The sequence below is a fragment of the Chiloscyllium punctatum genome, chromosome 30 (assembly GCF_047496795.1).
Source record: "Chiloscyllium punctatum isolate Juve2018m chromosome 30, sChiPun1.3, whole genome shotgun sequence".
NCBI lineage: Eukaryota > Metazoa > Chordata > Chondrichthyes > Orectolobiformes > Hemiscylliidae > Chiloscyllium > Chiloscyllium punctatum.
In genome coordinates, this window is record NC_092768.1 from 21797479 (window position 1) to 21814820 (window position 17342).

At 60.7% G+C, this 17342-nt stretch overlaps 1 protein-coding gene and 1 pseudogene across 1 annotated transcript in view; both read left to right on the forward strand.

The window, feature by feature from the left end:
* LOC140455258 (zinc-binding protein A33-like) overlaps nt 1-15173 on the forward strand; it is a 50102-nt pseudogene extending 34929 nt beyond the window's left edge.
* Nucleotides 1-17342, forward strand: part of LOC140455262 (zinc-binding protein A33-like) — a 260630-nt gene that overhangs the window by 216117 nt on the left and 27171 nt on the right. The gene's annotated exons all lie outside the window — the stretch shown is intronic.

Consider the following 17342-nt stretch of genomic DNA (forward strand, 5'->3'; position numbering starts at 1 on the left):
GGATTTTCACCCTCCGTATCTTCTCCTTCAGAGTTCTCACTATGTTTTTCCTGATCTCTACCCGACGTTGACAAAGAACAGTAAATGGGAAATAGTGAACTGAATGTGTTCACAAAAGCAATAACAGCAAAGTAAAAGTGGTTGGAACCAGGAAGTGTTGAGGGTGGACATGGATTCCAGACAGCAGGGAGAGAGTTTGACCGAGGAGGTAATTTGTCCCATTTGTCTGGATTTCTTCACCGATCCAGTTTCACTGGATTGTGGACACAACTTCTGCCGATCCTGTATCACCCAGAGTTGGGAAAAGCAGGAGATAAACTCCTGCCCGGTATGTAGACAGGAGATCTGAACACAGGTTCTGAACTTCCCTTTGGATTTATTTGTTCCATGGTTACTTTTACTGACCTGTATTTTCAGATTCCCTACAATTGGCAGCATCTTCATTGAACCCAGGAAATCCATTCTGTCATCTTTTCAACATCTGAATCAGATCTTCTGTTTTATCGTGTCGTTTAATATCACCAATTAACTTTTGCACTTGTTGCTTGTTAAAATATCTTCTCCCAGTCTTCAGTATCCTTAGTGTAATATCCTCTTTCTATTTTATGTTTGCAACAATGAGAACAGGGGAGATGATGGGTGTAGTGGTAATGCTGCTGGACTAGTTTTCACAGATGGTGAAAGTTAACTTCAACAAAAAATACCTGACATTTTATAGAAAGGATCACCTAATGGTGACCATGTAAACATTGTCGATTGTTGTAAAACTATTTGATTCACTAACCTCCAACAGGGAAGACAATCTACTGTCCTTCCCTGGTCTGGTCTGCATATGCCTCCAGACCCAGCAATTTCGATCACTCTTGGGGACGGGTAAGGAATGTTGGTTGAGCTGGTGACACTGCGACCTCACAGCACCAGAGACCCGGGTTCAATTCCCACCTCAGGCGGCTCTCTGTGTGGAGTTTGCACATTGTCTGCGTGGATTTCCTCACGGTGCTCTGGTTTTCTCCCACAATCCAAAAATGTGCAGGTTCGGTGAATTGGCTATGCTGAATTGCCCGCAGTGTTAGGTGAAGGGGTAAATGTTGGGGAATTGGTCTGGGTGTGGACTTGTTGGGCCGAAGGGCCTACTTCCACACTGTAAGTAATCTAATCTAATCGAATCATATCCCATGATTTTTTTTAAAAAAATGACAGCTCTTAACAAGCTGTAACAATGTGATTGCAATTGCTGCTTTCTGGATATAGACAGTCAGTCACTGTCAACTCAGATTGGTGTTTGGTTTATTTCAGGAGGAAGTATCTCGGAAGAGGAGGTAGGACATGCACTTTCCTGCAACTGATTGAAAATTGATGAAATTATTCAGGAAAGTCTTTCTGGTGAATTTATGATAAACTGTTTAATATTTACAGGATGAGTGAGGAGCTTGGTAATGACCTGTCAGTAACAGATGGTGTCCTGTCGACTGAAAAATCCAACATCCTTTCACCAGAAATAGTGGAGGCCATTAAACTGAATAAAGGTCAGATAAGTACCATTATGCTGATTATAATTTATAATTTAAATTGTTATGTATACAAATATCAAAGAGAGTATATTTAAGCACTCAATTATCAAGAAACCTGGATTAATATGGCCTTGAATGTAATTGACATCAAGGCAGCATGTGACCAAGTGTGACACCAAGAGCCCCAGTGAAACAGGAGTCAATGGGAATCAGGCGGAATTCTCCACTAATGGGAATTGTACTGAACACATTGGCAGATAATTGTGATTATTTGGAGGTGGATCATCTCCACCACTGGCCTTCACAACTGTAGCTCCTAACGTCTGTGTCCTTGGTCCAACAACCTACTTCAGCAGGAATGTTCCCACCAGCATCATGTCAGAGATGGGGCTGTTTGATCATGATGCCTTGGTCAAATGGGCAGATGAACAGCAGATGGAATTTAATCCTGAAAAGTGTGAGGGAATGCACTTTGGAAGAAGTAACAAGACAAGGGGGTAGTGAATGAATGACAGGACACTGTCAAGCTCAGAGGGATCTAACGGTGCTTATCCATAGATCAGTGAAAATGGCTGTAGCTTCAGTGTGAGAGCAGAAAGAGGGGAGTGAAAGAGGGGAGTGAAAGAGGGGAGTGAAAGAGGGAAATAAAATGTGTTGATAAGAGACTGAGAAAGAACTTGCTGTTACATAGCTCCATGTAATTCCTTGGGAATTCCTGAACACTTCATAATGAATGGATTATTTTTTGACACACACACACACACACACACACACACACACACACACACACACACACACACACACACACTCACACACACACACACACACAGACACACACACACACCTCCACCTTCCCCTCACACACACACACACACACACCTCCCCCTCACACACACACACACACACACCTCCCCCCCACACACACACACATCCCCCACCACACACACACACCTCCCCCCCCCACACACACGTCCCCCACCACACACACACATCCCCCCCACCACACACACACACCTACCCCCCACATACACCTCCCCCCGACACAAACACCTCACCCCCACACACACACCTCCCCCCACACACCACACACACACCTCCCCCCCACACACCACACACACACCTCCCCCCCACACACACCTCCCCCCCACACACACACACCTCCCCCACACACACATACCTCCCACCCCACAGACACACCTCCTTCCCTCACACACACACCCCTCCCCCACCACACACACCTCTCCCACCACACAAACACATTCCCCCCACCACACACACACCACCCCCCCACACACACACCTCCTCCCCACACACACACCTCCCCCCCACACACACACCTCCCCCCACACACGCACCCCTCCCCCACACACGCACCCCTTCCCCCACAAACACACCCCTTCCCCCCCACACACACCCCTTCCCCCACACACACACATACATCTCCCCCCCCACACACACCCCTCCCCTCCCGCCCCCCACACACACCCCTCCCTTCCCCACACACACACCCCTCCCTTCCCCACACACACACCCCTCCCCTCCACACACACACCCCTCCCCCCTCACACACACCCCTCCCCCCACACACACATACACCTCCCCTCCCCCTATACACACACCCCCACACACACCCCCACACACACCCCTCCTCCCCCCCCAGACACACCCCAAGCCCCCCAAACACACACCCCTCCTCCCCACACACACACACCCCTCCTCCCCCCACACACACACCCCTCCCCCCCACACAAACACCACTCCTCCGCCCCCCACACCCCTCCCCCTACACACACACACCTCCCCCCACTTATACACCCCTCCCCCCACACAACCCTCCCCACCACACACACCTCCCCCCCAACACACACCCCCCACCCCCACACACACACCCCTCCCCCCCACACACATACCCCGCCCCTCCACACACACTCCTCCCCCCACAGACACGCACCTCACCCCCACACATACACCCGTCCCCCCCACACATACCCCTCTCCCCCTACACACCCACTCTACACACACCCCTCCCCCCCACAGACACGCACCTCACCCCCACACACACACCCCTCCCCCCACACACACCTCCCCCCACACACACCTCCCCCCCCACACACACCCCTCCCCCAACACACACACGCCTCCCCCTCCACACACACCCCTCCCCCCCACACCCACACCTCCCCCCCACAAACACACCGCTCCACCCCACACACACCCCCTCACCCCCACACACACTCCTCTCCCCCACACACACCACCCCCACACACACCACTCACCCCACACACACCCCCCTCCACCTACACACACAAACCCCTCCCCCCACACCCACCCCTCCTGCCCCACACCCCCCCACATACACACCCCTCCGCCCACACACACATCCCTCCCCCCACACCCTCCCCCCCACACACTCCTTCCCCACACACACACCACACCCACACACACACCCCTCCCCCACACACATACCCCTCCACCTACACACACACATCTCCACCCCACACACACACACACCCACACACAAACCCCTCCCCCCCACAAACCCACCCCTCCCCCCCACAAATCCTCCCCCCCACATACACACCCCTCCGCCCACACACACACACCCCTCGCCCCCCTCACCCCTCCCCCCACACACACTCCTCCCCCCACACACACCCCTCCCCCAACACACACCCTTCCACCCCCACACGCATCCCTCCACCCCCACACACACCCCTCCACCCCCACACACACCCCTCCACCCCCACAACATCCCTTCACCCCCACACACATACCTACACCCCCACAAACACACCCGTCCCCCCACACACACCCCTCACCGCCCACACACACACACACCCGTCCCACCCACACACACACTCCTCCCCGCCCACACACACACCCCCTTCACCCCCACACACCCCTCCCCCCCACACACACCCCTCCCCCCCAACACATCCCCTCCCCCACACACACATCCCCTCCCCCACACACACATCCCCTCCCCCACACCACACACACACACACCCCTCCCCCACCCCCCCCCACACCATCCTATCCCCCCACACACACCCCTATCCCCCCACACACACCCCTCCCCCCACACACACTCCTCCCCCCACACACACACCACACCCCTCCCCCACACACATACCCCTCCACCTACACACACACACACCTCCACCCCCCCACACACACACCCACACACAAACCCCTCCCCCCCACAAACCCACCCCTCGCCCCCACACATCCTCCCCCCACATACACACCCCTACGCCCACACACACACCCCTCGAACCCCTCACCCCTCCCCCCACACACACCCGTCCCACCCACACACACCCCTCCCCGCCCACACACACACACCCTTCCCCCAACACACACATCCTTCCCCCCCACACACCCCTACGCCCACACACACACCCCTCGACCCCCTCACCCCTCCCCCCGCACACACCCGTCCCACCCACACACACCCCTCCCCGCCCACACACACACCCCCTTCCCCCAACACACACATCCTTCCCCCCCACACACCCCTGGCCCCACACACACACCCCTCCCCCCACACACACCCCTCCCCCACACCACACACACACACCCCTCCCCCACCCCCCACACACACCCCTATCCCCCCCCACACACACCTCTATCCCCCCCCACACACACACTCCTCCACCCCCCCACACACACCCCTCCCCCCCACACACACCCCACCGCCCCACACACACCCCACACACACACACACCCCTCCCCCGACACACACACCCCTCCCCCCACACACACCCCTCCCCCTCAAACACACACCTTCCCCCCGACACTCACACCCCTCCTCCCCCACACACACCCCTCCCTCCCCTACACACACACACGCCCCTCCTCCCACCCCACACACCCCTCCTCACCCCCGCACACACCCCCCCCACACACACACCCCTCCCCCCAACACCCATCTCCCCACACACCCCTCCCCCCGCACACACACCCCTCCCCCCACCACACACACCCCTCCCTCCCACACACACACCTCCCCCCACACAACCCCTCCCCCCACACATCCGTCCCCCGCACACACACATCCCTCCCCATCACACATGCCCCTCCCCCCACACCCTTCCCCCCCACACCCCTCCCCCACCATACACACGCCATCCCCCACCACATACACCCCATCCCCCACCACACACACCACTCCCCCCACACACCCGTTACCCCCCCCACACACACCCCTCCCTGCCCACATACACACACCCCTTCCCGCCCCCACACACACCCATCATCCCCCACACACACCGCTCCCCGCACACACACACACCCCTTCTCGCCTACACACACACAACCCTTCTCCCCCAACACACACACCCCTTCGCCCCCCACACATCCCCCACTCACACCCCTCCCCCCCCACTCACACACCACACACACCCTCCACACACACATTCCCTCCCCCACACGCACAAACACCCCACCCACACCCACACACCCCAACCCCCCACACACCCCACACACACTCCCCCCACACACACCCCCCATACACCCCTCCCCCCCCACACACCCCTCCCCCCCACACACACCACACCCCCCTCACACACCCCTCCTCCCCACACACACCCCAAAAGCACACCCCTCCCCCCCAACACACACCCCTACCCCTGACACACACACCCCTCCCCCGACACACACACACCCAAACCCCCTCCCCACACACACCTCCCCCCACACACACCTCCCCCCCCACACACACCCCTCTCCCCAACACACATACGCCTCCCCCTCCACACACACCCCTCCCCCCCACACCCACACCTCCCCCCCACAAACACACCGCTCCACCCCACACACACCCCCTCACCCCCACACACACACCCTCACCCCCACACACACACCACCCCCACACATACCACTCCCCCCACACACACCACTCCCCCCACACACACCACTCCCCCCACACACACCACCCCCCCACACACAAACCCCTCAGCCCCACACACCCACCCCTCCTGCCCCACACCCGCCCCACATACACACCCCTCCACCCACACACATCCCTCCCCCCACACCCCTCCCCCCACACACACTCTCCTCCCCCACACACACACCACACCCACACACACACCCCTCCCCCCCACACATACCCCTCCATCTACACACACACACACCCACACACAAACCCCTCCCCCCCCACAAACCCACCCCTCCCCCACACATCCTCCCCCATCATACACACCCCTCCGCCCACACACACACCCCTCGACCCCCTCACCCCTCCCCCACACACACACCCCTCCCCCCCCCACACACACACACACCTCCCCCAACACACACCCCTCCACCCCCACACACACCCCTCCACCCCCACACACCCCTCCACCCCCACACACCCCTCCACCCCACAACATCCCTCCACCCCCACACACACACCCCTCCCCGCCCACACACACACCCCGTTCCCCCAACACACACACCCTTCCCCCACACACACCCCTCCCCCCCACACACATTCCCTCTCCCACGCCACACACACACACCCCTCCCCTACCCCTCCCCACACACTCCTATCCCCCCACACACACACCCCTCCCCCCACACACACCACTCCCCCCACACACACCCCTCCCTCCACACACCCCTCCCCCCCACACACACCACACCCCTCCCCCACACACATACCCCTCCACCTACACACACACACCTCCACCCCACACACACACACACCCCCACACACAAACCCCTCCCCCCCACAAACCCACCCCTCCCCCCACACATCCTCCTCCCCACATACACACCCCTCCTCCCACACACACACCCCTCGACCCCCTCACCCCTCCCCCACACACACACCCCTCCCCCCCACACACACACACACACACCTCCCCCAACACACACCCCTCCACCCCCACACACACCCCTCCACCCCCACACACCCCTCCACCCCCACACACCCCTCCACCCCACAACATCCCTCCACCCCACACACATACCTCCACCCCCACAAACACACCCGTCCCCCCACACACACCCCTCACCGCCCACACACACACATACACCCGTCCCACCCACACACACACCCCTCCCCGCCCACACACACACCCCCTTCCCCCCCCCCCCCCCCCCCCCCCCCCCCCCCCCCCCACACCCCTCCCCCCCCCACACACACCCCTCCCCCCACACACATCCCCTCCCCCACACCACACACACACACCCCTCCCCCACCCCCCACACATACCCCTATCCCCCCACACACACACACTCCTCCACCCCCCCCACACACCCCACCGCCCCACACACACCCCTCCCCCGACACACACACCCCTCCCCCGACACACACACCCTACCCCCTCACACACACACCCCTCCACCCCAAACACACACCTTCCCCCCCAAACTCACACCCCTCCTCCCCCACACACACCCCTTCACACACACCCACCCCTCCTCCCACCCCACACACCCCTCCTCACCCCCGCACACACGCCCCCACACACACACACCCCTCCCCCCACACACGCATCCCCCCACACACGCCTCCCCACCACACACACGCCTCCCCCACCACACACACAACTCCCCCCCACAACCCCTCCCCCACACACCCCTCCCCCGCACACACACGCCTCCCCACCACACACACAACTCCCCCCCCACACACACACCTCCCCCCACACAACCCATCCCCCCACACACCCGTCCCCCGCACACATACACCCCTCCCCATCACACATGCCCTTCCCCACACACACCCTTCCGCCCACACCCCTCCCCCACCATACACACCCCATCCCCCACCACACACACCCCATCCCCCACCACACACACCACTCCCCCCCACACACCCGTTACCCCCCCCACACACTCCCCTCCCCGCCCACATACACACACCCCTTTCCGCCCCCCCACACACACCCATCATCCCCCCACACACCCCTTCACCCCCAACACACACACCCCTTCGCCCCCCCACACACATACCCCTCCCTCCCCACACACACACACCTCCCCCCACACACATACACCCCTCCCCCCACACACATACACCCCTCCCCCCACACACATACCCCCTCCCCCCACACACATACACCCCTCCCCCCACACACATACACCCCTCCCCCCACACACATACACCCCTCCCCCCCAACACACCCCCTCCCAACATACACCCTTCCACCCCCACACACACCCCTCCACCCCCACACACACCCCTCCACCCCCACACACATACCTCCACCCCCACAAACACACCCCGTCCCCCCCCCACACACACCACTCCCCCCCACACACACCCCGCCCCCCCACACACACCCCTCCACCTACACACACACACCCCTCACCCCCACACACACACCCAAACCCCGCCCACACACACATCCCACCCCCACACACGATCCACACCCCCCACACACACCCCACCCCCACACACACCCCTCCCCACACACATCCCACCCCCACACACACCCCTCACCCACACACACACCCGTCTCCCGCCAAACACAAACCCCTCCTCCCCACACACACCCCTCCACCCCACACACACCCCCGCCTCCCCACCACACACACACACACTCTCCTCCCCCCCACACACACACACCCCTCCCCCACCACACACACCCTCCACACACACATTCCCTACCCCCCCAACACAAACACCCCACCCACACCCACACACTGCAACCCCCCACACACCCCACATACACTCCACTCCCACACACACCCCCCATACACCCCTCCCCCCCACACACCCCTCCCCCCGCCACACACCCCTCCCCCCCCACACACCCCTCCCCCCTCACACACCCCTCCCCCCAACCACACCCCTCCCCCTGACACACACCCCTCCCTGACACACACACACCCAAACCCCCTCCCCACACACACCCCTCCCCCCACACACACACCCAAATTCCCCACACACACACACCCCTCACCCCCACACACACCCCCAAACCCCGCCCACACACACACCCAACCCCCACACACCACCCCACACACATCCCCCCCACACACACCCCTCGCCCACACACACACCCCTCTCCCCCCACACACACCCCTCTCCCCCCACACACAAACCCCTCCTCCCCACACACACCCCTCTCCCCCCCACACACCCCTCCTCCTCCCGCACAACTCTCCCCCCCACACACACCCCTCCCCCTCGCGCACACCCCACCCCCCCCACCCCCACCCCCCCCACACACACATACACCCCACACACACCCCTCCCCCCACACACACCCCTCCCCCACACACACACCCCTCCCCCACACACCCCTCCCCCCACACACCCCTCCCCCCCACACATAATCCCCTCCCCCCACACACACCCCACCCCCTCACACACACACCCCTCCCCCCTCACACACCTCCCCCCCCACACACACACCCCTCCCCCCACACACACACCCCCTCCCCCCCACACACACACACCTCCCCCCCACACACACACCCCTCCCCCCACACACACACCCCTCCCCCACACACACACATCCCTCCCCCCACACCCACACACACTCCTCCCCTCCCCCCACACACACCCTTCCCGCCCCACACGCACACATACACCTCCCCCCACACACACACCCCTCCACGCCACACACACACCCCTTACCCCCTACACACACACCCCTCCCCCCCCCCACACACACACCCCTCCCCCCCACACACACACTCCCCTCCCCCCACACACACACCCCTTCCCCCCACACAGACCCCTCTCCATACACACACACCCCTCCTCTCCCCCCTACACACACCCCTCCCCCCACACACACCCCTCCCCCCACACACACCCCTCCCCTCGCCCCACACCCCCCCTCCCCCCCACACCCATCCCCCCTCCCCGCCACACCCATCCCCCCCTCCCCGCCACACCCATCCCCCCCTCCCCCAAACACCCATCCACCCCCTCCTCCCCACACCCATTCCGCCACACCCATTCCCCCCTCCCCCCCACACCCATCCCCCCTCCCCCCCACACCCATCCCCCCACACCCATCCCCCCTACACACACCCCTCCCCTCACACACACCCCTCCCCTCACACACACACCCCTCCCCCTCACACACTCCTCCCACCCCACACACACACTCCTCCCACCCCACACACACCCCTCCCACCCCACACACACTCCTCCCACCCCACACACACTCCTCCCACCCCACACACACACTCCTCCCCTCCCCCACACACCCCTCCCACCCCACACACACTCTTCCCACCCCACACACACTCCTCCCACCCCACACCCCTCCCCCACACACTCCTCCCACCCCACACACACACTCCTCCCACCCCACACACACACTCCTCCCACCCCACACACACACTCCTCCCACCCCACACACACTCCTCCCACCCCACACACCCCTCCCCCCCCACACATACACCCCTTTCCCCCCCTACACGCACACACCCCTTCCCCCCAAACACACACTGCCTTCCCCCCAAACTCACACCCCCTTCCCCCCCAAACACACATCCCTGGCCCCCCCCATACACCTCCCCCCCACACACACACACCTCCCCCCACACAACCCATCCCCCCACACACCCGTCCCCCGCACACACACACCCCTCCCCATCACACATGCCCTTCCCCACACACACCCTTCCGCCCACACCCCTCCCCCACCATACACACCCCATTCCCCACCACACACACCCCATCCCCCACCACACACACCACTCCCCCCCACACACCCGTTACCCCCCCACACACTCCCCTCCCTGCCCACATACACACACCCCTTTCCGCCCCCCACACACACACCCATCATCCCCCCCACACACCCCTTCACCCCCAACACACACACCCCTTCGCCCCCCCACACACATACCCCTCCCTCCCCACACACACACCCCTCCCCCCACACACATACACCCCTCCCCCCACACACATACACCCCTCCCCCCACACACATACCCCCTCCCCCCACACACATACACCCCTCCCCCCACACACATACACCCCTCCCCCCCCACACACCCCTCCCAACATACACCCTTCCACCCCCACACACACCCCTCCACCCCCACACACACCCCTCCACCCCCACACACATACCTCCACCCCCACAAACACACCCGTCCCCCCCCACACACACCACTCCCCCCCACACACACCCCTCCCCCCCACACACACCCCCTCCACCTACACACACACACCCAAACCCCGCCCACACACACATCCCACCCCCACACACGTTCCACACCCCCCACACACACCCCACCCCCACACACACCCCTCCCCACCACACATCCCACCCCCACACACACCCCTCACCCACACACACACCCGTCTCCCCCCAAACACAAACCCCTCCTCCCCACACACACCCCTCCACCCCACACACACACCCACCTCCCCACCACAAACACACACACTCCCCTCCCCCCCCCACACACACACCCCTCCCCCACCACACACACCCTCCACACACACACATTCCCTACCCCCCAACACAAACACCCCACCCACACCCACACACTGCAACCCCCCACACACCCCACACACACTCCACTCCCACACACACCCCCATACACCCCTCCCCCCACACACACCCCTCCCCCGCCACACACCCCTCCCCCCACACACACCCCTCCCCCCTCACACACCCCTCCTCCCCACACACACCCCACAAGCACACCCCTCCCCCCAACACACACCCCTCCCCCTGACACACACCCCTCCCCCGACACACACACACCCAAACCCCCTCCCCACACACACCCCTCCCCCCACACCCACACCCAAATTCCCCACACACACACACCCCTCACCCCCACACACACCCCCAAACCCCCCCCACACACACCCCTCGCCCACACACACACCCCTCTCCCCCCACACACACCCCTCTCCCCCCACACACAAACCCCTCCTCCCCACACACACCCCTCTCCCCCCCACACACCCCTCCTCCTCCCGCACAACTCTCCCCCCCACACACACCCCTCCCCCTCCCGCACACCCCACCCCCCCCACACACACACATACACCCCACACACACCCCTCCCCCCACACACACCCCTCCCCCACACACACACCCCTCCCCCCACACCCCTCCCCCCACACACCCCTCCCCCCACACACATAAACCCCTCCCCCCACACACACCCCACCCCCTCACACACACACCCCTCCCACCACACACACCTCCACCCCCACACACACACCCCTCCCCCCACACACACACCCCTCCCCCCCCACACACACACCCCTCCCCCCCACACACACACCCCTCCCCCCCACACACACCCCTCCCCCCCACACACACACCCCTCCCCACACACACACACCCCTCCCCCCCACACACACACCCCTCCCCCCCCCACACACACCCCTCCCCCCCACACACACACCCCTCCCCCCACACACACACCCCTCCCCCCCACACACACCCCTCCCCCCCCCCACACACACCCCTCCCCCCACACACACACCCCTCCCCCCACACACACCCCCCACACACACACCCCCTCCCCCCCACACACCCCCCCTCCCCCCCACACACCCATCCCCCCCACACACACCCCTTCCCCCCCACACACACCCCTCCCCCCACACACACCCCTCGCCCCATACAGACCCCACCCCCTACACACACACATCCCTCCCCCCACACCCACACACACTCCTCCCCCTCCCCCCACACACACCCTTCCCGCCCCACACGCACACATACACCTCCCCCCACACACACACCCCTCCACGCCACACACACACACCCCTTACCCCCTACACACACACCCCTCCCCCCCCACACACACACCCCTCCCCCCCACACACACACTCCCCTCCCCCCACACACACACCCCTTCCCCCCACACAGACCCCTCTCCATACACACACACCCCTCCTCTCCCCCCTACACACATCCCTCCCCCCACACACACCCCTCCCCTCGCCCCACACACCCCCCTCCCCCCCACACCCATCCCCCCCTCCCCGCCACACCCATCCCCCCTCCCCCAAACACCCATCCCCCCCCTCCTCCCCACACCCATTCCCCCACACCCATCCCCCCCTCCCCCCCACACCCATCCCCCACACCCCATCCCCCCTACACACACCCCTCCCCTCACACACACCCCTCCCCTCACACACACACCCCTCCCCCTCACACACTCCTCCCACCCCACACACACACTCCTCCCACCCCACACACACCCCTCCCACCCCACACACACTCCTCCCACCCCACACACACTCCTCCCACCCCACACACACTCCTCCCACCCCACACACACACTCCTCCCACCCCACACACACCCCTCCCCCACACACCCCTCCCCCACACACCCCTCCCACCCCACACACACTCCTCCCACCCCACACACACTCCTCCCACCCCACACCCCTCCCCCACACACTCCTCCCACCCCACACACACACTCCTCCCACCCCACACACACACTCCTCCCACCCCACACACACACTCCTCCCACCCCACACACACTCCTCCCACCCCACACACACTCCTCCCACCCCACACACCCCTCCCCCCCACACATACACCCCTTTCCCCCCCTACACGCACACACCCCTTCCCCCCAAACACACACTGCCTTCCCCCCAAACTCACACCCCTTCCCCCCCAAACACACATCCCTGCCCCCCCCCATACACCTCCCCCCCCACACACACACACCTCCCCTCACACACACACCACCCCCCACACCCACACACCGCTCCCTCCCACACCCACACATCTCTCTCCCCACACCTACACAACCTCCCCTCCCACCCCAACACCACCCCCACACACACCCCTCCCCCCACACACACCTCTGCACCCCCACACACACCCCTGCCCCCCCCACACACACACTCCTGCCCCCCCACACACACTCCTGCCCACCCACACACATCTTCCCCCCCACACACACACCCACCCTCCCCACCCACACACACCCACCCTCCCCACCCACACACACCCTCCCCCCCGACACACATCCCCCTCCCACCCCACACACATCCCCCTCCCACCCCACACACATCCCCCTCCCACCCCACACACATCCCCCTCCCACCCCACACACATCCCACTCCCACATATCCAAACCCAGGGACTGTCTCTAATTCTCTGTGTATCTCTCGAGATCTCTGAGTGTCGGAAGAGTTTGAGACGGATCGGGATCTGGAGGAGTCTCCCTGTCACCGAGAAGAGATTTACAAACTGGGCCTGTTCCTTTGCCCTGGGATCAGAGGGATTCGCATCGGGGACACATTACTGGGAGGTGGACGTGGTGGGAATTCGGCGCTGGAATCTGGGAGTAGCCTCAGAGTCTGTGGAGAGGAAGAGATGGGTCAGTCTGATCCCGGAGAATGGATTCTGGACCATGGAGCGGAATGAGGATCAGTTTTATATAAACTCCTCTCCTCGATCCCCTCTCCCTATCGATCTGATCCCCAGGAAAGTGGGAGTTTATCTCAGTTATGAATCTGGGACAGTTTCATTTTACAATGCGGACACCAAGTCCCATCTCCACACCTTCACTGGGAATAAATTCACTGGGAAACTTTATCCTTTCTTCGGGACCAGGGATTTAAACAAATTTCTGAGAATCAGCTGTTAAAGGGGCGGGGCCTCCCTGACGTCACAGTGACCCCCGGGTTTAGGGTCTGGGTCAGGGATTGGGGTCAGAAACCTCCCATTGACAACAGGATGTTACTGAATGTGTTATTGAATTCTGCGATTATACTTTGTAACATCACAACCAAACTGTCAATAAATCAGATCTAAATATGAATGTCAGATGGTGAAAATAAAAGTAAATGAAATATCACGTGTCTCTCCTTCCTTCATTTACTCCCATCCTCCATCTCTTCACCTGTTTCCCAGTCTGGAGCTGGGATTTCTCTGAGTTTCCATTTCTCACTCTACACCCGGAACATGAATTCCTGAGGGAGAAATCCAAACACTGAAGGGTGATCATGCTGCATTTGCATAGCATCCTCTCCTGAGATGCTTGGATCATTGGGGAGGGGAATTACACAGAATCTCTGTCAGGATATGCAATATCCTCAAAGTTTAATTGCCCGTTAACTCCGGTTCTCTGTGCACAGATGCTGCCTGATCTGCTGAGGATTTGCAGCATTTTCTGATTTTATTTCTGATTTCCAGCGTCCCCAGGATTTGTTTGTGTGTCACCGCCATCTGCTGGATGGAATTGATACTGAATGATATTGGGCCGCAGTACCGTCTCCCGCCAGGCGGGGGCGGCCCTGTTCCGTGTGTCTGAAAAGGCTCCAGGGATCATTCCTGATGAAGGGCTTTTGCCCGAAACGTCGATTTCGAAGCTATTTGGATGCTGCCTGAACTGCTGTGCTCTTCTAGCACCACTAATCCAGAATCCGAGGATCATCGATCAATTTGTAAATTCACTGAAAAGTAAGTGTCCAGGGTCGAGCTGTTGCTGTGATCATGTTTATTCTTTACACATCTGTTGGAAAATGTGGAAAATCGTCAACAAAATACCAGATAGTAAGAACTGAGTCCCACATCCTCTTTAATTTCAGGAAGAGGTCATTCCCGGTGGGATCGGGTGGGTATCATTCCCGCTGAACGATCCCAAACAAATACAAGGAGTTGAACAGGAAGCCACTGGGCATCGTCCAGGGAAAAGGTGAGAACTTTCTCCGATGTCTCTGATCAGAGCCTGGAGCTGGCTCCTGTCAGTATAAGGGAACAGGAGGGAGAGGCAATCTGCAACATTAAAGTCTCTGGGTCAAACACAGCGACTGGAAAGGGAGGCAGATGTGAAAAGGAGGAACATAGTGAGGGCCATGAGGTTAAATATGACCCAATGGGGTTTCTATTTAAAGACAAAATATTGCTTGGTGAAAGAGAATCTTTGATCTGTCTGAAACGTGTTAGTCCAGAACAAGGAGATGACCCTGACCGAGTGTTGCAGACTGGCACATTCCAAGGTCCAGGACTACATGCTGAGGGACGCACTACAGCTCAGGGCAGCTGCTGCTAAGGTGCAATGGGGAAAGAAAATCGCCTGGCACAGGGTGATTCCATGATCCAGAAGGTGGGTCTCCCAGGACGGACTGAGCTGAGAGCCTGCATCATCAGAGGATCTTGAGATCTTCACTGGATTATGATTGTGGGAGGGTCGTCATTTCAGCTGAGCTGCAATTGGTTGACTTTGTTTTAACTTTAAAAAATATATTTATAAAAATATCTTTCAATGTACACAGTCACAAAAGCAGTTGGGTTCTGCCCAGAGTCAAGCACAGAGTCCTGTGTCATGGAGCTGCTCAGGATGAACCCTGACTGCATCTTCCTCCAGACTTCCTTCACAAAGGAACATTCCAGAAGGAGATGTGTTACAGTCTGAACCCGCCCCCCTGCAGGTGGCCCAGACTGAAGGATCTCACAGGCAGAGCCCTTCTCACCACCAGCCTAGCCATGTCTTGGTGCTTGTTGGAAAGTTCTGGCGATGAGGCATTCTGCCAATGGCTTTGACAGTCTGCTCAGAGAACCGCTTGATATGATCCGCCCTCTCCCTTTCCCGAATGGTCTCAAGGACACTACATGTTGACCACTTCCTGATGGACTTGTGGTCAATGGTGTTTTTCTTCATAAACTTCTCCATGAAGGACAGGTGATACAAAATGGTGCAACTACTCGGAGCGTTCCACAGCAGCGAGGCCAGGCCCACCCTGTGCAACACCGGGGACAGGTAGAACCTCAGTACGTAGTGACACCTGGTGTTTGCGTACCAGGAATCCACGCACAGTTTGATGCAGCCACACACAAAGGTGGCCATCAGGGTGAGGGAGGCATTGGGTGTATTTTTCCCCCCGTTGTCCAGATCTTTATACAGCGAGTCACTTCAAACCCGGTC